The 23,403-nt window shown below is 35.6% G+C and overlaps 1 protein-coding gene across 5 annotated transcripts in view; it reads left to right on the forward strand.

Annotated features, from left to right (window-relative positions):
* The first annotated feature begins 9,567 nt into the window (after nt 1-9,567).
* LOC126823231 (serine/threonine-protein kinase TAO1) overlaps nt 9,568-23,403 on the forward strand; it is a 51,522-nt gene continuing 37,686 nt past the window's right edge. For 2 of the 5 annotated variants that reach the window (XM_056101576.1, XM_056101575.1), the window contains exon 1: nt 9,573-9,857. The gene's annotated coding sequence lies outside the window, so the exon portion shown is untranslated. Of the gene's footprint in view, nt 9,858-23,403 lie in introns of all 5 variants that reach the window. The other 3 variants (XM_056101578.1, XM_050551918.2, XM_056101577.1) reach the window with 3 other exon arrangements.

The raw sequence follows: 23,403 nt of genomic DNA on the forward strand, positions 1-23,403 counted from the left end.
AACGAACCCCAGTTAATTGCGCCACCTGGTAGCAAATTGTATAAGCTTTCTGTGGAGTGGGTTTTTTAATGTGGTTGATTATCCAGTATCTTTGGCCAAGTCAAGTAAGATTTGCGCCTCTTTCCGCAATAATGCGCTTAGAAACACTTCACGTGTAATGAAGCGCTATATAAATCGAACAATAATAATAATAATAATAATAATTCCCATAATTCTTGCATTAATATAAACAAACATGAATCGTGACGATGAATTAGGATTAATTTAAAAAACATAGATACGGCCCATGAAGAGATAAATTTTACAATAAAAAAAATAAGAGTGTTCGATATTGAACTGGCAATGCAATCAAATGGATTTTTTTTAATGGCATTCTTAAATTAATTTTATGGGTGTCAACATCTTGTTTTAGGACTAGTTACCTACCTTAGACTTTGTCTATGATTATGTAAAAGATCGGATAACCTAGCCGATGACCTATTATTCTCAAATGTTGACAACGCATCCAGACTAGTATTCGTAGAATATTTTCCTGGATGATAGAGTTTACTCAATTTTAGGAAATTCTGGCTTGGATTCAGCACAGTTAACAGAGTCAAAACCAATAACTGAATAGTGAATATGAAGTTGCCTCCCTTTAAATATTATCCGTGAAATCTTGTGAAATGCTTTAGACTTATACAATGTGATGGGGCTCATGGGTGTGTTTAATATATTCTAGAACATTCGGTACCACTTCTTAAGGTCTGTCACAGAGTCAAGTGGTGTGGTTCTGACTCCAAAGCTTCTATGTGACAAGGATTAAGTTCGCCTGCCTAATCTCTTGGGTTTACTCCCACTGCTAAAGAAATGAAATGAAATGAAATGAAATGGGGTTTAACGTCCTACTGTTCTGCTCCGAACTTGGCTAATGAAGACGGGCATACGCCATACAGTGTGCTATGAGGGAAATATTGCCCTAACAGCGGCACTATGACCTACTCTTATATCGAATTCCAACTGCCGAGGGATCTTTTACGTGCACGCCAATGTGTATATGGGACCTTGGTTTTGACACTTATGTGTGATGTAATATGGTTTCACAGGACAGTGTGATAATTTGCAATGTCAACAGTATATTAATAAATCTAAAACAGTGTCTGTCACCTGCGTCTGTAACAGAAAATCTCTTTAAAACATCACAGGGGTTGGATGGCCGAATGGTTCACATGTGCACGCTGCATCATAAGGTCTGTCATTGAGTCAACTGGGGTGGTTTCAATTCTCCGGTTGTACATGACAAGGAGTAGGGTCGCCTGTCCAACCTCATGGGTTTTCTCTCAGTCCTCCGGTTTCCTCCCACTGCTAAAGACCCCTATGCGCAAGCGAATTATTGAAATAAAATTGAACCACATGTTAGTCCCGAAATGCCCTAGTTTGTGTCGAGTGGACGTTAAACCCCATTTATCTCTCTCTCACAGAAGTCGCAAATATTTTACAATATGAACAAAAATGAGTTTTTCTGCCGATTACGTGATTTTTGTTCAAATCGTAAAAGACTTGCGAGTTTAGGCATATTTTGTTGTCGTATTTTATTCTTTAATGTTTGTGATAAAGCATGTCATCGTTGATGATTCTTCAATACTCAAAAAAAATAATTATGATTTGTTAAGATGTTTTTTCACAATCTTTAAGCACAGGCCCCTGTAACATGGAAAATATTTTCAAAAATAACATTAAAGTATGACTAAGTATAAAGTCTGTTACGTCCATGTTCGTAAGCGAGATTATCAAATAACTGGTCTGATTCTGATTTCTAACTCAGGGGCAAATAACTCAAACTTGTCTGAAACCGATTCTCTTTCAGTAGATATTATAATACCAAGGTGAGAAACGGGTTGGAATAAAATAATTAGGATCAAAGTTCACTATTTTAGATTCCATCAACCAGTGGCAATACTTACTAATTTTCACTAGGTAGACAAAAGAGTCTGTGATGACATCTTAAAATTATCCACGTGATCCTCTTTAAACGTGGACATAGACGTAATAGACTTTAGACTTAGTCATAGCTTGATATTATTTTTGAAATATTATTCCACGTTACAGGCGCCTTTGGCTTTAAGCACATCAATTCCTCCATAACTAAACATAAGAAAAATAAATAAATTGAAAAGTAGCTATAAATCATTTGTATTATTTCATTTAAATAGATGGTCGAATGACGGGTTAGCATTTTAATTTTAAAATTGAGTAAGACCTATAATTACTCCAGTTCTATTCCAGTAGTTGCTCTACTTTCTCACTCAGATTTTTTTTACAAATATGAGTTTTGATTTTGCTGATCGAGTGCAAATTAAATGAATTTTATTTCTTGAACAATGTGTTTATTTTCACTTTTGCTCCAGCATTATAAAAGGTTTCTCAATACTGGAACTGCATCATTAGAAATGATATGAAATGGGGTGTAAGATGGTAGTGTTCTGCTCCGACTGGGCAAATGATGACGGGCACTTTCAGACTGAAAACATCACAAAGATGCAGTCCACAACAGGTCGGATTTGTGTGATTTTTTACTTTCTAGGGAAAATCTCAGCCATTGTGGCTCAGTGGTTAACACCCAACCAGGAGGTTAGCGTCGGTCAAGAAACTTCTTCGTGATGGGGGGGGGGAGGGGTGATGGTCGAATGATTAGCACGTGCACGCTGCGTCATAAGGTCTGTTATTGAGTCAACTGGCGTGGATTTGATTCCCTGGTTGTAGTGACATGGAGTTGGGTCGCCTGTTCAACCTCTTGGGTTTTCTCCGGGTCCTCCGGTTTCCTTCTACTGCTAAAGAGCTAAATATTGAAATAAAATTGAACCATGTGTTAGTCCTGAAATGACCTTGTTTGTGTCGAGTGGATGTTAAACCCCATTTCTATCTCTCTGCTACATAGTTTTTTCTGTAGACTGATGAATAATTTTTGAAAAGTTAATTGAATTAAAAGTGAATATAATGTTTATTTTTTGATAAATAAAGATCATTTAATTTATCAATTAAAAAGCACAGATAAATTTTTGATTTGTAAATGAGGTGGGTGAGATAGTAATATATTAGACCTGTAATGTCAAGCCTTACACTGTAATATAAGTATATAGCTATATAGATAGATATAATATATTGTGATAATTTATAAACATTGGTTAGATAATGAAGTATTGGACCATGTTATGTTTTGTATAACGGATAAACTCACTTATTATGTATATTGTGATGTATAAATTCACTTTTAAATCCAAAGTCATGAATTTGTCATAACTTAATTACTCTATCTCATTAATATACAGATCTATATTTCGTTTCGTTTTTTATACTTTCGATGGCCTACACTACCTGAAGATCTGACCAGTTGTAGTTGATGGTCACGGCAGAGGTCATACAAGCTGCTTTTGACCTTATGACGTCAGACATTGATTAATCAATCGGCGTTAACGTTTCTAGTTGTTTAACCACAGTTTCGTGGACAACACGCCAAAAGCTCGCCGTAACAGACCGTGTCATTGGCTAACTCCTCACGTCATCCAGAACGCTTGTTATATAACAACTCTTCCAGATCCTTGTGTAGTAAAGACAAGTATAAACTATAAAACTATGAACTAAAAAAACAAAACGAAATAGCATCTGTGTTTAAATCAGATTGTAACTTACTCTAAATTATATATGAATATATATATATAACTATATGCGTATGTAAATATATATATATCTGGAACTCGCTATGCGGCTTACTGCTTTTCAACATATTGCAAAAAACGGACGATCAATTTATGAGATTGTAAAAACAAAAACAGTATTTAAAATTTTAATATTTAATGTAGCATGGAGTAGTGGTGTACTCAGGAATTCTGAGCATTCTTGAGATTTAGTATCGATTCCTTATAACAGATTGAATAACTTTGTAGTATAAATGCAGAGAAAATCCATGTCTTGGAACGTATAAAACACAACACAAGGTATGTCTTGGAACGTATAAAACAACACAAGGTATGTCAGGATATTACTACGTCTCAGTTATTTAAACATACATTATGGAAGATTCGATAACGAGTTGACAGTTCTCACTATAATAGTTGAAATCTAGATAATGTAAAGGCAATTTGCTGAAAATTTCATTTAAATTGATCTACTATGAACCAAGAACTAAGTGATTGAAATTTCAGCCTAGGTTTGATCATCATTACTAAAGTCAGTACGATAAACAGCATATAGTCTCGATTATCCATTTAATCGTTAAATCATGAAGGAAAGTTATGCAGTAAATCGGCTCATAATCAACTAAAGATCGCAGGCTAGCGCTGCCATCTAGAGTTGATAATGGTCTGGATAAGTTAATTAATGTCTAATTAATAATTTAGATAACATGTCAGGTCAGGCTTAAAGAAAGACCTGACCTACAATAGACAGATTTAGCTCTGTTTCCGTAACAGATGCAGGTCGTAAACTAAAAAAAAACCATACTTCTGTAAGAATAAATAACGATTTATTTGGGCGACGTTTTAAAGAATATTTTCTCATCGTTGTTCAGTTAATCAGTAATTGTTCTTTCATAGTTTATTTTATTCTGTCCGGTTATTAAAAGGATTATTTAATTTAATAAACATACATTATGCAAGAGATAAATCTGCCTATTGCAGATCTTTCTTTAGTCCTGAAATGTTATATAAACTATTAATTACACATTTATTAACTTATCCAGACCATAATCAACTCTTGATGTCATCGCTAGCCTGCAATATTTACTGGATTAGGATTCGATTTGCTGCTTAACTTTCATTCATGAAAATTCATTCGCTAAATTCTTGGTTCAGATTGGATCAATTTGAATGAAATTTTCAGCAAATTCCCTTACATTATCTAGTTTTTAACTATTATTGTGAGAACTGCCAGCTTTTTATCTATTCTCCCATAATGCATCTTTAATATTTAAATTTATACCAAGTGATTAAAACACAGATCGTATTGCATTTTGTTTTTTTATAGTTAAGTTTCGTTTGATTTGTCTTCACTACATTCAGATCTAAAAGAGTTTTTATAAATAAACCACGCTCTGTTTGATTAGCCAATCCAATGGTCTGTTTTATGAAGCTTTATGCCAGATTTGCATGGAATTATGGGAGACACATATTGAGAAGTAACAATAGTCTTATATTAATAGTTTATGTCGTACAAAGTTCACCCACTGATGTGACCCCCCAAAAGTAACCTTTACACACAAAGCAGTCAAATCTATATGGAGTGGAGGCCATCGATATATAAAAAATGAAACACGATTTAGATCGTTTTGTTAATCAAATTAGTATAAAAGTCAACACTTTCATTGATTTTTAGTAGAAAATAAAATTGAAAGTAGCCTAGGTGATTTGCATAAACATCTTATATATAACATGTATTTTAAATTTATTATTCTATCATCTTGATAACAATCTGATTAAAATACAGATCTATATTTCGTTTCTTTTTTTTAATACTTTCAATGGCTTACACTACATGAAGATCTGACAATTTGTAGCGATAGATGGCGTCAGAGGTCATATGAGCGGCTTTTGACCCTATGTATCATACATATGATTAACCAATCACCACACGCCTAAAGCTCGCTGCAACAGACCGTTTCATTGGCCAGCCCCTCACACCATCCAGAACACGTCAATGATAACAACTCTTCCAGATCCTAGTGTAGTAAAGAGAACTAAAACAAAATTTTGAACTATAAAAAACGAAACGAAATAGGATCTGTGTTTTAATCAGATTGATAGATTACATTCAGATTGATTAAAACAAAGGATTACAATTGCACTAAAACAAAGCCCTGTATAGCCTTGTTGTGATATGTAACACAAAGGATTACAATCATACTGAAACAAAGGATTGTAATCACGTTGAAACAAAGGACTGTAATCCTATTGAAATAAAGACCTGTTTATACTTGGTATATGTAACACAAAGGACTGCAAAACACTCTGAAATCAAGGATTGCAAACACTCTGAAACCAAGGATTGCAAACACTCTGAAACCAAGGATTGCAATCATACTAAAACAAAGACCTGTATATCCTTGTATAATCTATGATGTGATATATATTGGGTCCAGTTACCGAGTTACTTCGCCTCTGTCTACTTTGTAAACCTTTGTTTTATCGGTATATAATAGAAATATATTATAATAAATGGCAGTAATGTGAATATCTTGACTGAATATATTGTATTTCAAAAGAAATTCATATTGTATTAATATTAATAAATATTTGATGTATAGATATGGATATGGTCATATTGTATTAATATTAACAAATTGTTGATATATATGTCCATATTACATTATGTTAATTGGGATATATTATAAACATGAACATAAAATGCTGTAAAAGTGTAAATGCCATGAAAATAAAACGATAAAAGTAAATGTATATATAGATTTTGCAGTTTTGTTTTTATGAATGAGTCATGTAGGCTACCATGGTCTATTTTGCCAGTCCATGAGAAAATATCTGTAAATGTTACCGTTTTTTTTTATAGGCTTGAAATTTTGTACTCTCACTACCAAGTTTCCTCAGCTTTAAATTGGGTGAAATTGGGTTTAATGAGAGAGATAGGATTTAACCTCCACTCAAGATAAGCTAGGTCATTTCGGGAATAAAATATGGTTTAATTTTATTTCAATAATTCGCTTGCGCACAGTGGGAGGTAACCGGAGGACCTGGAGAAAACCCACGAGGTTGGACATGCGACCCAACTCCTTGTCACATACAACCGGGGAATTGAAACCACGCCAGCTGACACAATGACAGACCGTATGATATAATGTGCATGCGCTAACCATTCGGCCATCCACCCCCACCCACCCACATTTGTTAGACCACCTAGACCTCAGATACTGATGTCTTTAATAACTATGAAGGTGGAGATGCTTCACAAGGCTATAGCAAAGAACACACATATTGTACGGGTATCATTTCAAACTATCTTGTTTAATTTGACAAGAAAACCTCAGAGCCTGAACTCGTAAGATACTTTAATTGTTTTTGGGTTGGAAAAAGTTTTGTCTATAAATGCACTGACTGATATTACACTCCCACGCCCCTCAACCTGGACCTGTCCTGGCTTAGCTGTCTTTTGAGAGAGAGAGAGAGAGAGAGGTGGGGTTTAACCTCCACTCAATACAAACTAGGACATTTTGGGACTCACATATGGTACAATTTTAGCTTGCGTGTAGGGATCTTTAGCAGTTGGAGGAAACCAAAGGACCCAGAGAAAACCCATGAGGTTAGTGGGTGCAAGTAAAACTTCAAGTTGCTGCCTTTAGTACCGAGTCGAGTCAAATCCCACCGTCTTCAAAAAGCCCAAGTCCTATTCAAGTCACCAGTTCATAAATGTATCAGCTAATCATTTTTGCCTGTCTTGTTTACCAATGAGGCCATGGCAAAATACTTCTCACCTTTCACAATGCCACTTGACTAAGTCATGCTTTATCAAACTACCCGCAACCATCCAACCCCACGATTAGCGTTTTTGATGATTGACTACAAAATGCCTACTCATGAAAAATATGCTAGTTTAACAGCGTGCAAATTGACTGATTGGTCCCAGAGACATTTCTGTCAATTTTTTATCAAGCAGTCATGACTGGCATATACGGTCGACCTACTGGACACCTTCTCTATGGAGATCTTACGCCCCCGCCCACCTCTGATTATACTGTCATACATTTACATTTAATGCAAAAATACGTCTGAAAGATCTAGTCTTACAAACTTTGCAGAGAGAGAAATGGGGTTTAACGTCCTCTCGAAACAAACTAGGTCATTTCGGGACTAATATATGGTTTAATTTTATTTCAATAATTCGCTTGCGCGTAGGGGTCTTTAGCAGTGGGAGGAAACCGGAGGACCCGGAGAAAACCAACGAGGTTGGACAGGAGACCCTACTCCTTGTCACGTACAACCGGGGATTTGAAACCACGCCACTTGACACAATGACAGGCCTTATGATACAGCGCGCACATGCTAACCATTCAGCCATCCAACCCCCCACAAACTTTGCAATCAAATGAGAAGTGGTATCAGATGTTAGGGAAGAATAAGCATAACCTGTCCTGATCAACTTTTCAATAAGTTAAAGGCTCAATACCACTCTTGTTGTAACAGAATAATATGTCCCAATCTTTATTCTGGTCAACAAATTGTACTATTTTACAATATTCAAATTAATTGATGATACAAATTTCATCTTAACACACCTAATTTAAAAAATTGGAAAAATTCAACTAAATGATTTGAAAAGCCTGACATAAAGGTTTTCAAATGTGACTTGGATTTAAAAATATTTTTGAACCCTCTGGACAAGTAAAATAGGATTTGGATAATTTACACAACAGGTAGGACACTAACACATCTTTTTTTTATTTTCTGGAGCTGTCAAGCCAGCAAGAGTGTTATTGTCCCTTTACACAAAACACATCCAAATGGCCGACATCACACAAAAATCCAACTAAGAAATATTGAAATGCAAATACCTATGCAGGTTCGACCGATATAAATAGTCATGGACATTTGACATGCTTTGAGAGTATGTTCACAGATGAAGATCACCGCAACAGAACCACTGAGCTGCACATGTGACACGTAATAGTGCCATACACGTGGGAGGGGTTCATTGTCAAATTTGACACTTCAAGGAAGGGTTGATGAAAACTGCCGCATGCTGGTTTATCTATCCATGTTTGCTTTCCTATCGGTTCTTGCATAAGATTTACCGTTTAGCGTATCTTTGCTTTAGTGTGTTACGTTTAATTTGATCGGGAGACGTGTTCGTCGACGTCAAATTGTCCGTGGCACTGCAAGAGGAGTTGGTCAGATTGCCCTAAATCGTGATTGGACGGTTAGGAGCATGCCACGACGAATTGCTAAATGTCTGAGGATTGGTGGAGCAATTACTCATAATTAAGACAAAAATCAAAAACGTCCATTTTCACTTTTGACGGTATATCTCTTTGCGAGTGAAATGGGGCCGTTGGATAAGCCGCCCATATGAACTGTTTATGTTCATGTGTAGGCAATTGGCCTGTTATTAAGATACACTGGTTACCTAATAAAAACAGCAATGCATTTCCGCAGTTTTGTATTGTTTCTGAATATCCCCTACTGTTTTTGAAGAGTATATATGTTAAAATAAGCCCCATATAGCTCGTAGTCGTTTATTGGATTTTTTATCTGTACATGAATCACAATAACTACTAGTCACTGTCTTACCATTTATCACAAACGCCAATAATATGGAATGGGAATGGGAATTTATAGATTTGTAAAAACAATCTGTGATGGGAGTGATACTAATTTTAGAACACAGTTATAATCATGTGATTATCATGAGAAAAAAAGATTTCTATAACGCGTCAGCATGACATTTTACAGTCCGGCTCAAAATTCGTCACGTGCGTGCAAGCAGAAATCTAAAGTAAAAGTAGCAAAAACCGTGTTTACCCATTATAGACCAATTAAAATTTCACATATTTTCCAGTGCATTATCTATTTCCGGTGACGTAATGCCTGCAATTTCCTTGTCCAGGGGGCGAGTAGAAAAAAGTTTCTTAAACTGTACTTTGCTCAAAACTAAAGCTAAATAATAAGCACAAATATCAGACATACATTAAAACTAATATTGGCCTATATTAAAACATACAGAATGCTACCAAATGTCACTTGAACAAGTTTTTGTTTAAAAATCAGGCAAAGCCTCACCGCGCATGCTCAAAAATACGCCATATTGAAAGTCGTGAGGAATTTATTGAAATCAAGGTAGAATTTTACAAGTGAACTGTGATTGTTGTTGTGGGATAGGTAAGAATTTTAATGTTACTGCAGTAAACTATAGTTTATAAATTTTCGACAGCAGCAAATGTTAACGGTCGAAAACAGGAACTACTGTCCAATTACAACCTAATTTGAAGCCAAAGCTCTAGCAATCGACTCTCGACTCGAGTGACCGAGGAACGTCGAGTGAAACTCGAGTTATTTTCCCCTATATTCGCATCAAGACCATGGAATACCTAAAAAATGTGAGCATTAAAGTGTAGGATAGACAGATTCCCTATTATGGTTTGTGTTATGCCATTTAGCTTATGAACGACCTTTTGAATTCTTTAGCAGCATAAATATTGAAAACATTGTTGTGATACATGCACGACAGTTATTGTGGACATATGATATTTTAATGATATTAGGCTATCAAGCAGTTGGCCAGTTCATTCATGAAATTCAAATTGTCAGGGCTTTGGACTACTAGGCCTAGTAAACTTGGTGAATAAGCTAATTCTAGGCATTTGCTGTCATTGTTGGACATGAATATCATCCTCTAAGTCTTTATTATCAAATTAAATGTCACTAGACCTTCCCTTTCGTATTTAAACTCTTCTTACTTCTCAGGGATGTCAAGGACAATATATTGGTGAAAAATAATTTGAAATGTTTTCAGAATTTAACAGCTGAACTTCAACTAAACCCTGGCTATCATGCCAGTCTTAATCCTGGTTTGCTGGACATAGGTACTGGGATTGGTGAACAGGTTCTTGTAGTGGGCCATTGGTGAACAAGTTCTTGTAGTGGGCCAATAATTTATGTATTGACACGATTATAAGTCTTCATGTAATACGTAGTCTGGAGGTCGGGTGTAAGATCCTTGCATTGGCCGAGAAAGTTCATCCAGATTTTCCGGCTGGGTTTCCCCTTGTCAGTGATGCAGGACGGAGGGCCTGACAAGGACAGCTGTCTAGTCATTCGGATGATTCGAAAAACCGAGGTCCCGTGTATACATTGGAATGCACGTAAAAGATCCCTTGGCAGTTGGAATTCGATATAAGAGTAGGCGATAGTGCCACTGCCCGGGCAAAATTTCCCTCATTGCACACTGTATGGCGTATGCCCGTCTTCATTAGCCCAGGTTAGGAGCAGAACAATTAAACCCCATTTCATTTCATTTCATGTAATACGTGAGAATGGGCACACTGATCAGCAGTGAATATTCGCTAGGCTGCGACAATCACTGATAAGGATGACATCGATGCGACTTAATGAGCCACAAATATTAACTTTTTTCCTCCGACAAATTAAATTCTGAAACATTTTTTTTTTACGTATTAGAAAAATAAAGACGTTTGACATATTTGTAGGTAAAATTATTTCATATTTAGTTTAAATGGGTATTAAAATGAGTAAAAGACTCCATTCCGCCCGAACCAGTAAAGTCTTATGTAAACAATGCACACGTCATTTAGCCAATGATTGACATCGCGTGATGAGACGTCACATGTTGAAGGTGGTCATCTTTTACAGAGATATTAGAATACTTTCGTAATCCTCTGTGAAACAAATTGGGGAATGCGATCTGTTTTTTGTAGGCTGAATTTTCAATGTAATGGGAGTCGATTTGTAGCAGAAATTGTCATATTTGTAGAATAATTCATAACAAAATAGAAATGTCAATTAGCCTACATGTACATGAATCGATTTGATACTGAATGGATTCAATGAAATATTGTGCTGGCACTATTATCAAAAATGGAAAAAAATTATTAGTTTTTTTAAAAATGTAACTTTGATTTAATTGTTCATATCACATGTGATGTATGCTTGTAATTTACAGAGAATTAGATTCGTAATCTTGCCTACAATGACAGCCAGTCCTTTTTAAATAAGACTGCGTAAAACATAAGAGGAGATTGCGATCCTCGCCGCTTAAATAAACAACATAAATAAAACTCCATGCCAGATTGTATTAATTTATGGACCATGATAAAAAGTTGTCATTCATGAATCATTTATCGGAAATCAGCAGTAAGCTTTCATATTAATATTACCTGATGGGCTATGACTTTCCTTCGATTTTTCTTATTACAAATTGTCATTTGTTGACTAAATTCTTACATGAATTTGGATTTACGATGTCTAATAAAAAGCCTAGGTTGACCGTAACACACAAGACAAACCCACAGACAAGACACAATATACACAGAGCTTTCAAAAATGAACAACAAACACATTATATCGAATCACGCAAGCAAATTATTGAAATAAAATTAAACCATAATATGTTAGTCCCGAAATGACCTAGTTTGTGTCGAGTGGATGTTAAACCGCATTTCTCTTTCTCTTTATCATATCAATGTAATGGATCCAGGGTCCAGTCGTAAGTACAAACGGTAGTGATACAGGCTTCTTTCAAATTTAAAACGATAAGGGAAACAGTCAAAGAAAAACGATTACAGCAGACCAACTACTTTTTTTCTGTTATCACTATACTATTTAAACAGTTTTTTTTTTTCAAATTCCCTGGAATCTCAGTCAGTGTTTGACATTGTGAACTTCTCTTCTGCTTTATAAACTGACATAAAACTTAAAGTTGTTGATTTGTGTACCGGTACCTCACCGTGATCTGAAAACCTTGTCAGTGGTGCAGGACAGAGGACCTAGCAAGGCAACAGTACATGTATCTAGCTATTTGGACAGTATGAAAAATCAAGGTCCCTTGTACATGTTGGTGTGTACGTAAAAGAACCCTTGACAGTTGGAATTCGATATAAATTGGCCGAGGTGTTGCTGTTTGTGCAAAATTTCTCTCATAAACTATAGCACACTGTATGGCGTATGCCTGTCTTCATATTAGCCTAGTTCGGAGCAGAACAGTAGGACGTTAAATCCCATTTTATTTCATTTCTTGTCATTGAGTCAACTGGCGGGGTTTCGATGTACGTGACAAGGAGTAGGGTCGCCTTTCCAACCTCGTGGGTTTCTCCGGGTCCTCCGGTTTCCTCCCACTGCTAAAGACCCCTACACGCAAGCGAATTATTGAAATAAAATTGAACAATGTGTTAGTCCCGAAATGACCTAGTTTGTGTTGAGTGGACGTTAAACCACATTTCTCTCTCTCTCATTATGTTTTTCTGTTGTGGTCAAGGCACTCAAACTGGACCCGACTAGAATGTTTGCAAGTTCAAATCGTCATGTGGTCTCAGAAGAATGCTCAAGATTTTTCAGTCTGATGTTCACACGTCACCAGGGGTGGTACGGGTGAGGCTGATCAGCGTCGGGTAAAGGCGCAAAGGGCCCTGGTACACTTAAGTAAATGATGGTCCCCATACACAGCACTCACCCCTATCAAATAGGTCAAGTTTATACTGAAATTGAATCATATAATTTTTATTTTTTTATTAATTGAAATGTAGATTAAAGATAAAAAGGTACGATCTCAAATCGCTAATTACTGAATAGTTACCATTGTAGGCTATGTCAAATATCAAATTGTTGTACAGTAACAGTGAACTTTTATTACCGGTAAATTAGTTGTTTGCATGCCTTTGATATACTAAAAGAAACAATAAAATCTCGAAAGTAAAGTCGCCATCAATGCCAAATTGTTTAGTCCACTGCTATCTTTGTGGAGCCATGGTTCAGCTTTGTACACATTGGCATACCCAGAGCTGTCGAAAATTTTTCACGGTTAATAGCAGCGCTGCTAATCATAAAATCCAATTTAGCAGTTTTTCAGTTTCAACATAAAACACCTAGATAACAAGTGACGTTTACAAATCATAGAACACAGTCATGCTCGACTTTGAATTCAAAACTCAGTGTTAAATGACAGAAGCCAATTTTCAACATCGTGGGTTTTCTCCGGGTCCTCCGGTTTCCTCCCACTGCTAAAGACCCCTACGTACAAGCGAATTATTGAAATAAAATTGAACTATGTGTTAGTCCCGAAATGACCTAGTAAACGTTAAACCCCATTTCTCTCTCTCCCTTTCTGAAGTCAATTCTTGGCAGTGTCTTCCAAAGCGCCACTCATGTTAATTGTTATTTCTTTGTTATAGAATAATTTCGTCTACTTTTTATCAAGTTATTTTTGCTCAATCAGAGATACACGGAAATTAACAAATAAACTTGATTGACTAGACACATGCGTTTTTACGGTTTACTTGTCTTTATTTGTTTTATATTTTATTTACAATACGTGGAGGACGAACTTGATTTATTTTAAAATTGAATACTGATATAATTACTCGAAATTGACAAGGTCCCTGTTTTATTTTGTATGATGAATTGGGTAGTTCGAGAAGAAAATGTCATATTTGGCATTTTATACACGTGAAAAATGTTGAGAAAGCCTTCTAAGTCTTTAAAATGTTTATAAATCTCAGTCATTGTTTTTTAAGGCGAGCAATCGCTCTCAAGCGCCTTGATTCTCTATTTCCGGTTTAATAGTCCCTAATCACAGAGTTAGGTCCCTGTTTTATTTTGTATGATGAATTGGGTAGTTTGAGAAGAAAATGTCATATTTGGCATTTTATACACGTGAAAAATGTTGAGAAAGCCTTCTAAGTCTTTAAAATGTTTATAAATCTCAGTCATTGTTTTTTAAGGCGAGCAATCGCTCTCAAGCGCCTTGATTCTCTATTTCCGGTTTAATAGTCCCTAATCACAGAGTTAGGTCCCTGTTTTATTTTGTATGATGAATTGGGTAGTTTGAGAAGAAAATGTCATATTTGGCATTTTATACACGTGAAAAATGTTGAGAAAGCCTTCTAAGTCTTTAAAATGTTTATAAATCTCAGTCATTGTTTTTTAAGGCGAGCGATCGCTCTCAAGCGCCTGCCGCTCACCTGAATGTCGACCAAGGGGAGTTTTTTCTCCCCCACCTTAAAATTGAAAATCGCTCTTCTTTACAAAGTCATGGGGGGTTTATTATCATTTATGAATCCATGAATGACCTCCTAACATGCAGTTATTGATCTTCAGGATCATTTTCCATACACACAATTAATCACTCTCCTTAATTTCTAAATCACTCTTCTTATCGAAACTGGGAGGTTTATTTTAGGGAAGCGATTTTTTCAATTTGTTGATTAAGGGTAACTTTTTTCGGCTCTAAAATACAAACAACAACGACTGAAATGTTCATGTCAATATCCAAAATGACAGGCATAATGACTCACAGTTACTGAAATCATTTATATATAAACGTTATATTTTGATTTTTGATTAACAACGACCAAAATATGTATCAGAAATTGCGCCGTGATACTGGCTGTTGGCAGTCCTTGGCATACCTGTAAAAGAAACGTAACTGACCCTTAGATGAAGAGCAGCCCGAAACCTTGCTGTCCAGGCAAAATTCTCCTGTTATCAGTAAAATGATACCGTATCTAACTCCATTTCATTCCTATTGGGGGGTTGGATGGCCGAATTCTTAGCATGTGCGCGCTATATCAAATAAGGTCTTTCATTCAGTCAACTGGCTTGGTTTTTATTCCCCGGTTGTATGTGACATGGACTCATGGAGTAGGGTCACCTGTCCAACCTCGAGGATTTTTTCTGGTTTCCTCCCACTGCTAAAGACCCCTACGCACAAGTGAATTATTGAAATAGAATTGAATCATGTGTTAGTACCGAAATGACCTAGTTTGTGTCAAGTGAAGGTCACCCCCCCCCTCTCTCTCTCTCTCTCTTATCGTTTAAAATCAGACTAAATAAAAGAATGTTTTTAATGAGATTACACATGAATGAAGTGAAACCAACATCGGCTCGTTAAACTTTTCTTTTAAACATTGCATGATTTTAGTTCAGATATATTTTAAGTAAAAAAAAAGACACCAGCTTTGTATAAAATACATTGTATATATAATTGAATATTAAACCCAAATGAAAAATGTAAAGTTTAGTTTTTGTCTATTTTTTTTGTAGACACTTATCTAGTTTGAACTACGACGTACACTGCAATAGAAATTTAACCCAATAATATAGGATAGTTGAAGCCCTTCCTTCAAACCTTTATTGTAAAGTACATATATAAACCCCATCATAATAATAAGATGTTTTTTCTACTCTACACAGTCTACATGTGACCTTTTTTTGTGTCCATGAATAGTGTCATTGTTACGCTAAGTGAATTACGGGAGCCCTTGAAATAAGTGAAATGTTTTATTAAATTGAGAGTGGTGGTCGGAGGTATATTATGATAATTACTGGTGTATATTCACAGTTAATAATGACATGATCAGACTATATAATTCATCCTGTTGGCTAGTTACAATATCCGCTATATAATATCCTATTATCTATGGTATGTCATAATGTACATGCATTACTTACTACGGTATACAAGTATAATGTTCATTACATACTGTGGTATACATGTATAATGTTCTTTACTTACTATGGTATACATGTATACTGTTCATTACATACTGTGGTATACATGTATAATGTTCGTTACGTACATGTACTGTGGTATATACAGATATAAATGTTCATTACTTACTGTGGTATACATGTATAATGTTCTTTACTTACTATGGTATACATGTATACTGTTCATTACATACTGTGGTATACATGTATAATGTTCGTTACGTACATGTACTGTGGTATATACAGATATAAATGTTCATTACTTACTGTGGTATATACATGTATAATGTTCATTACTTACTGCGGTTACTGTGGTATACATGTATAATGTTCGTTACGTACATGTACATTGTACTGTGGTATATACAGATATAAATGTTTATTACTTACTGTGGTATATACATGTATAATGTTCATTACTTACTGTGGTATATACATGTATAATGTTCATTACTTACTGTGGTATATACACTATTATGTTCATTACATGCTGTGGTATACACAAGTATAATGTTCTTTACTCTGTGGTATAATGTTCATTACTTACTGTGGTATAATGTTCATTACTTACTGTGGTATATGCAGATATAATGTTTATTACTTACTGTGGTATATGCAGATATTCTGTTCATGTAGTATACATGTACTTGATATCGTTCATTACTTAAAATGTACATGTATATTTACTGTGGTGTACATGTATATATACTTACATGTATATTTACTGTGGTGTACATGTATATATACTTAAATGTATACCTACAGTGTATCTATATAAACAAAATCGAAGATATGAAATCAAATGAAATGGAGTTTAACGTCCTACTGTTCTGCTCCTAACCTGGGCTTATGAAGACGGTGTATGTATGTTCGCCCATAATGTGGTATGAAATTAACAAGTATGACCCCGTGAATGCTGTAGGTCGTGATTTAGGAAGGTCAAGATCATTTATTAGTTGTAACACAGCCTAAAATTAATGTTGGCATGTTCCTGCAGCCAAACTGTTTTACTGCAATTAGCGGTTAACGGGAGGTAACTCTGTTCATTATGGCAATTATAAGTCTAATAATAGTAAACGATGATGTAAGCTAGTGGGAAAGCGTACAAGAATCATATATTTATGTACACGTACGTATGTTCACCTACACACTTCGTCGCCACGATCCACCCCCATATACGTGGTGTCAAATTAAACAACGTGATTCCATGAATGTTTTAGGTCATAGTTCAGTTTAGGTCCCGCACAAAGCCTGGTATCATGCTAGTTATATATATACACTGTATGGTATTAAACCAGTTTTGAAATCAATTTGTGTCGGCATAAGTTTTATCTTTTAATCGTGTACTTATTGTGAAACAAAGCACATCTTATGCAGGTAGCTTTACGGTTGTGCTGATATTTTTGGATATGTCAAATATCGATCTTCGAAAAATGCCGCCCAAAGTTGAGTGATTTGGTAAATGAGGAGAGTTTTACCATAATAAGGAGAGTTCTACCAATACCATAATAAAGAGAACATAATAAGGAAAGCGATTCCTCTCATTCATTAGCTAGATAGCTAGAGGTAAGACTTCATTAGCAGACTAGTACCTTACTCAATGACACAGCGACTCCCTTTGGTACACCATTGATATAAAGGCCTTCACATAAAATACCTTATTTTAGCCTCAGTAATATTACCTTGCACACAATACCCTATTTTAGCCTAGTTTATATTACCTTTTACACAATACCCTATTTTAGCCTAGTTTACAGACCGCTATATACAATACCCTATTTTAGCCTCGTTTATATTACCTTTTACACAATACCTTATTTTAGCCTAGTTTACAGACCCCTACATGTATATACAATACCCTATTTTTAACTAGGTATTATCACACCTCTTAATCTTTATCCTGTATGTATATATATATAATAATATATAGGTCTACATATTTTAGAAGGTCAGTTGAAATATTTGAATCAATGTATACACTAGTAGATATATTTACAATGCTGATATATTATACATTATATCATACAACACTGATTTCTGTTTATAAAGATATCAGAGTTTCTCATTGTTTTCTGTTGTCTTATTAGGTTATCATTTTTTGTTGTCTATTTCAAATAGATTCTGTTATCTAAGCTTATATATTTCATTATGGACAAAAAGAAAAAACAAAACTAGTACATTGATATTTATTTGTTTATTTATAAACACATGTAGCCATATTTGTCTATGTACTTTAAGCCAAGTTAAACCGTTTCATGATTGTTAACTTAATGGTTTCTCTTATTATTGTTCAATGTACCTATATATATAACACTGTCACAATTTTTTTCCTCATCATTTGTAATTTGTATGCTTGATAACAACCAGTGAATTCTTGTCGAAACGTGGTGTGTGTATATAATATAGTGATTGTTATCCATAGAACTGTGTTGTGTTATATTATGTTGAATCGCTAAATGCCATTGAAAGATTAGTTTTCAGACAGTGTTTAATCATACTAGTTCTTGAATATGTATATTAATTTTAAAAATCTTGGGTTAGGTATAAGAATTTAGGGAATAGGTTAAGTCTCCACATAAACACTGATCTAGGATGATGAAAATTTAGTTCGTGACATTTCCTAGTTTTATAAAAATACATACAATACATTAGATTTATTTACAAAATTGATTCGTTGTTTTTTTTGGTGCTGATGGTCTTCCTTAAATGGTGCTTCTGGTATTCTGGTATTTTTGTTTCTGAAGAAAAAAAAAGAGAATAAATTTGAGGCTCTCGGGGGAGAGCCACATTAGTGTGTTTCCTACTACGAATTGCATTTTCTAAAAAATCGTGTTTGTTCGTGTTCTTGATTCCGTAACTATAAACAAACGTTATTCTGGTAGCCTATGTGGGGCTGACCAGGAGAGTGTGTGTATTTGTTTGGATGGAACAGACAACCGAGGGGATGCAGGTATAAGAACTTGTGACGGATAGAAATTGATGAAGCAGTTCAGACAAAATTTTACTCCTTACCACTTCGGATATTGCCCACATGACCATAGGATAAAAATTAACTGATATTTTCTGTATAAAATATGACTACATGTTATACTAATTGTTGAATAGGCCTATACCCATTGGGGGTCACAGTGGGTAAGACACTGGCTCGCTAGCCTGGAGGTCGGGTGTTCCCTTCCTATATTGGCCGAGAAAGTTCATCTAGATTTTCTGGCGTGGTTCCCCTTAGTCAGTGATGCAGGACAGAGGGTCTGATAAGGAAAGCTGTCTAGTCATTTGGATGGGATGAAAAACCAAGGTCCCGTGTACACATTGGCATGCACGTAAAAGATCCCTTGACAGTTGGAATTATATATAAGAGTAGGCCATAGTGCTGCTGAGCACAATTTCCCTCATAGCACACTGTATGACGTATGCCCATCTTCATTAGCTCAGTCGGAGGAGAACAATAGGACATTAAACCCCATTTCATTTCATTTCCTATACTTATTGATTGAAATATTCTAACAGTTTATATTCTTGAATAAAATATCCATTGATTACTTCTTCTCGATAACGTCCCTTGCTGTCAACAAATGTTATTTTGGTAATCTGTTGGGCCGTTTAGCATGTGCGCACTGTATGTTAGGATCTGTCTTTGAGTTAACTGGCGTGGTTACGATTCCCCGGTTGTACGTAACAAGAAATAGAGTCACCTGTCCAACTTGTGGGTTTTCTCCGGGTCCTCCGGTTTCTTCCCATTGCTAAAAAAAAAACCTATGCGCAAGCGATTTATTGAAAATAATATGTAAATAAAAACCATGTTAGTCCCGAAATTACCTGCTTTGTGTTGAGTGGACATTAAACCCCATCTCTCTCTCTCTCTCTCTCTCTCTCTCTCTATAACAGCACTTACTGTCAACAAATGTTATACCGATGTAGATTGTAGATTTTTCTAACTGTAGAGTTTGTATTTTTTAACCATTGACTTGGTTTCTGAGATACATGCAAATCTGTAGATGTTCTTACCGATAAGTTGGTTAGTGCTAAATGATAAGGCCAGCCCAATTTATCGTCATAGGTCACAAGATGTAAATAAGGCTAGCTCTAATCCCAAGCCTGGAAATAAGGCACCTGTCACAGACAATGTCAGACACAGATTCAGGCTTTGTCAGGCACTAAACCTCTGGTGCCTGTCATTTTGTCCAGCACTGATTTGTCTTTTTTATTGATATGAAACTTAGTGCCTGACATTTTGTTAGGTACATCTAAAATCCTTATTTCCAGGCCTGCAATCCCAACCCTAATCCTGGACCTAGACCCAATGCTTACCCTAACCCTAACCTACAACCTCGCCACCAATCACATGCCCTAACCTTATTTACATCTCAACCTCCGTGATAAAAATTGAGCTGGTCTTAATAAATAGATTTAGCCTACATGTAAAATAGTATGGATTTAGTTTCTTGGTTCTTTTTATATACCCCGGTTGTACGTGACAAGGAGTAGGGTTGCCAGTCCAACCTCGTGGGTTTTCTCAGGGTCCTCCGGTTTCCTCCCACTGCTAAAGACCCCTACGCGCAAGCGAATTATTGAAATAAAATTAAACCATATGTTAGTCCCGAAATGACCTAGTTTGTGTCGAGTGGACGTTAAACCCCATTTCTCTCTCTCTCTCTTTTTATGTAAGTATATAAACAACAACATGGCTACAAATAGTATTAAATTGAATTGTTTGATGTTTATAATATGATGAAATGAATTTAGAAGTCTTGTGTTGTTGATTTGTATAAAGAAATAAGGTGACCTGTTGGACAAGTTTGTCCCGATTTGGGTGAATAGCTGGGGGCTCATAAATAAACATCTACTTTCTTATCTATTATGAATGGAGAATATTTCAAATGTTTGTGTTTACATGTGTACATACATCATGATTGTTGGTCATACACGCGATATACGCGGACTTATACACCACATTATGCTACATTACATGATTGTTGGTCATACACGCAGTATACACCATATAATAATAATAATAATCTATCTATACTAATATTTGTGACTGCCGTTTGTCTGTTTGTCTGTCTACACTAGGTCTGCCCTGAGTCTGAAATTTGGGATATAGGGGTAGCTCGGACCGGGGAGTAACATAGGCCAGGTGGCGTTAGTCTACGACTTCCGGTTTCGGGGTTATGACCCCCGAGTGAAGCTGCTAGTCTATTTATAAAGCGCTGAATATCAAACCAATTGGTTGCTCAAGAGCGCTGTCTACACAAGAAATATTTAAAAGATGAAAATAACCATGACAGGATAAACATTTAAACACATTGATGGAATGGACAGATAAATATTCGAACATAACCTAGGTACATACAGAGAGAGAGAAATGGGGTTTAATGTCCACTCAACAAAAACTACATGTAGGGCATTTCGGGAAGAAGAAACCGGAGGACCCAGAATAAACCCACGAGGTTGGACAGGTGACCCTGCTCCTTGACACGTACAACCGGGGAATCGAAACCACGCTGTTTGACTCAATGTTAATTTCAATTTTAATACAAATACCGATTTACATGTAGGTATGGTGTGTGAGGCAGTCCATGCTTTTTCTTTCCAGAAAGATAACAACTGATATTATCTTGGTGGGGATTCATGACAAGTATCTATTTTGATTAGTGACATTCCAAATATATTAAAACATATTGATAGTTGCTATGGGTGATCAGTAACAATGATTAGAAGATTCAGGAAGTGAATTAACAGGGAAATTGGTTCATAACTACATGTAGAATTGGCATTTAACAATGTTGTGCACATTGTATCTAAATTTGTATTGTCTGTGCTGTCTTTGATTTATTTGGCAGTTTTTCCTACTTGGTGGTCTATTCTAGGCATAGACCTGACATATACATTTGAACAGTAGGTTTAAGTGGCTACTTAAATTGTGTGATAACAAGTGAAAACAGAGAGGGAGAGAGAGAGAGAAATGGGATTTAACGTCCACTCGACACAAACTAGGTCACTGCGGGACTAACGTATGGTTCAATTTTATTTCAGTAATTCGCTTGCACGTAGGGAGTCTTTAGCAGTGTGAGGAAACTGGAGGACCTGGAGAAAACCCATGAGGTTTGACAGGCGACCCTACTCCTTGTCATGTTCAACCTGGGAATCGTAACCATGGCAGTTGACTCAATGACAGACTTTATGATAAAATGCGCACCTGCTAACCACTCAGCCTTCCAACCTCCCCAAGTGAAAACAAATACCAGTGTACAATGGTCCAGGAACTGAGCAATCTGGTTAAACACAGATCCTATTTCGTTTCGTTTTTTATAGTTCAAAATTTCCTTTTACTTGTCTTAACTACACTAGGATCTGGAAGAGTTGTTATATTACCGGTGTTCTGGTTGAACTGAGGGATTGGCCAATGAAACGGTCTGTTATGGCGAGTTCTTGGTGTGCGATGCACGGAACTGTGGGTTAACCATTAGAAACGTCAACGCTGATAAGCCGCTCGTATAACCCCTGACGTGACCTTCCAGTACAACCGGTCAGATCTTCATCGAAAGGATAAAAAAAAAAATGAAACGAAATATAGATCTGTATTTTAATCGGATTGTGAATTGAACTTGGAATTGTGACTGATGTCATATAACTATTGATGCAAATTGTCCAATGAAAAAGTTGACCAAGTTTCTTGTAGATAGTACACACGTACATCTATTGGTGAACCTGTAGGTTCTTTTTGGTGTGCGTCAACCTTAAGAAAAACAACAAGAACATTAATAGTTAGGGTACTGTAAGATAAAATTCAAATTTTAAATTTTAGTAATTTGAATGGATAACATTAGATTGATTTTAGTGCTTATTCTATCAAAATTTTAGTGCTTGCTGGATTTTATCTTTAGTTAAAATTTTGTGAAACAAGCACCTGTTTGTGGTCCAAAAATATTGTCAATAAATGATACAGTATATCTTGTATAACAAGACTTATTTTATCTATATGTACATAGACAAGGAAGTATAAGATATATTCACTAGTTGTATCAACAGGAGTAGATATATATTTTAATATGATGATATACTGGAATGTCCGATATTATAATATTAATAATGGTATATTTATTTTGTAAAATCAAACTTATACATGTATTATGCAAGAGCTTAATCTGCCTATTGCAGGTCTTTCTTTAGACCTGAAATGTTATTTAAATTATTAATTAGACAT

The sequence above is a fragment of the Patella vulgata genome, chromosome 6, assembly GCF_932274485.2.
Source record: "Patella vulgata chromosome 6, xgPatVulg1.2, whole genome shotgun sequence".
In the NCBI taxonomy this organism is placed as follows: Eukaryota; Metazoa; Mollusca; class Gastropoda; family Patellidae; genus Patella; species Patella vulgata.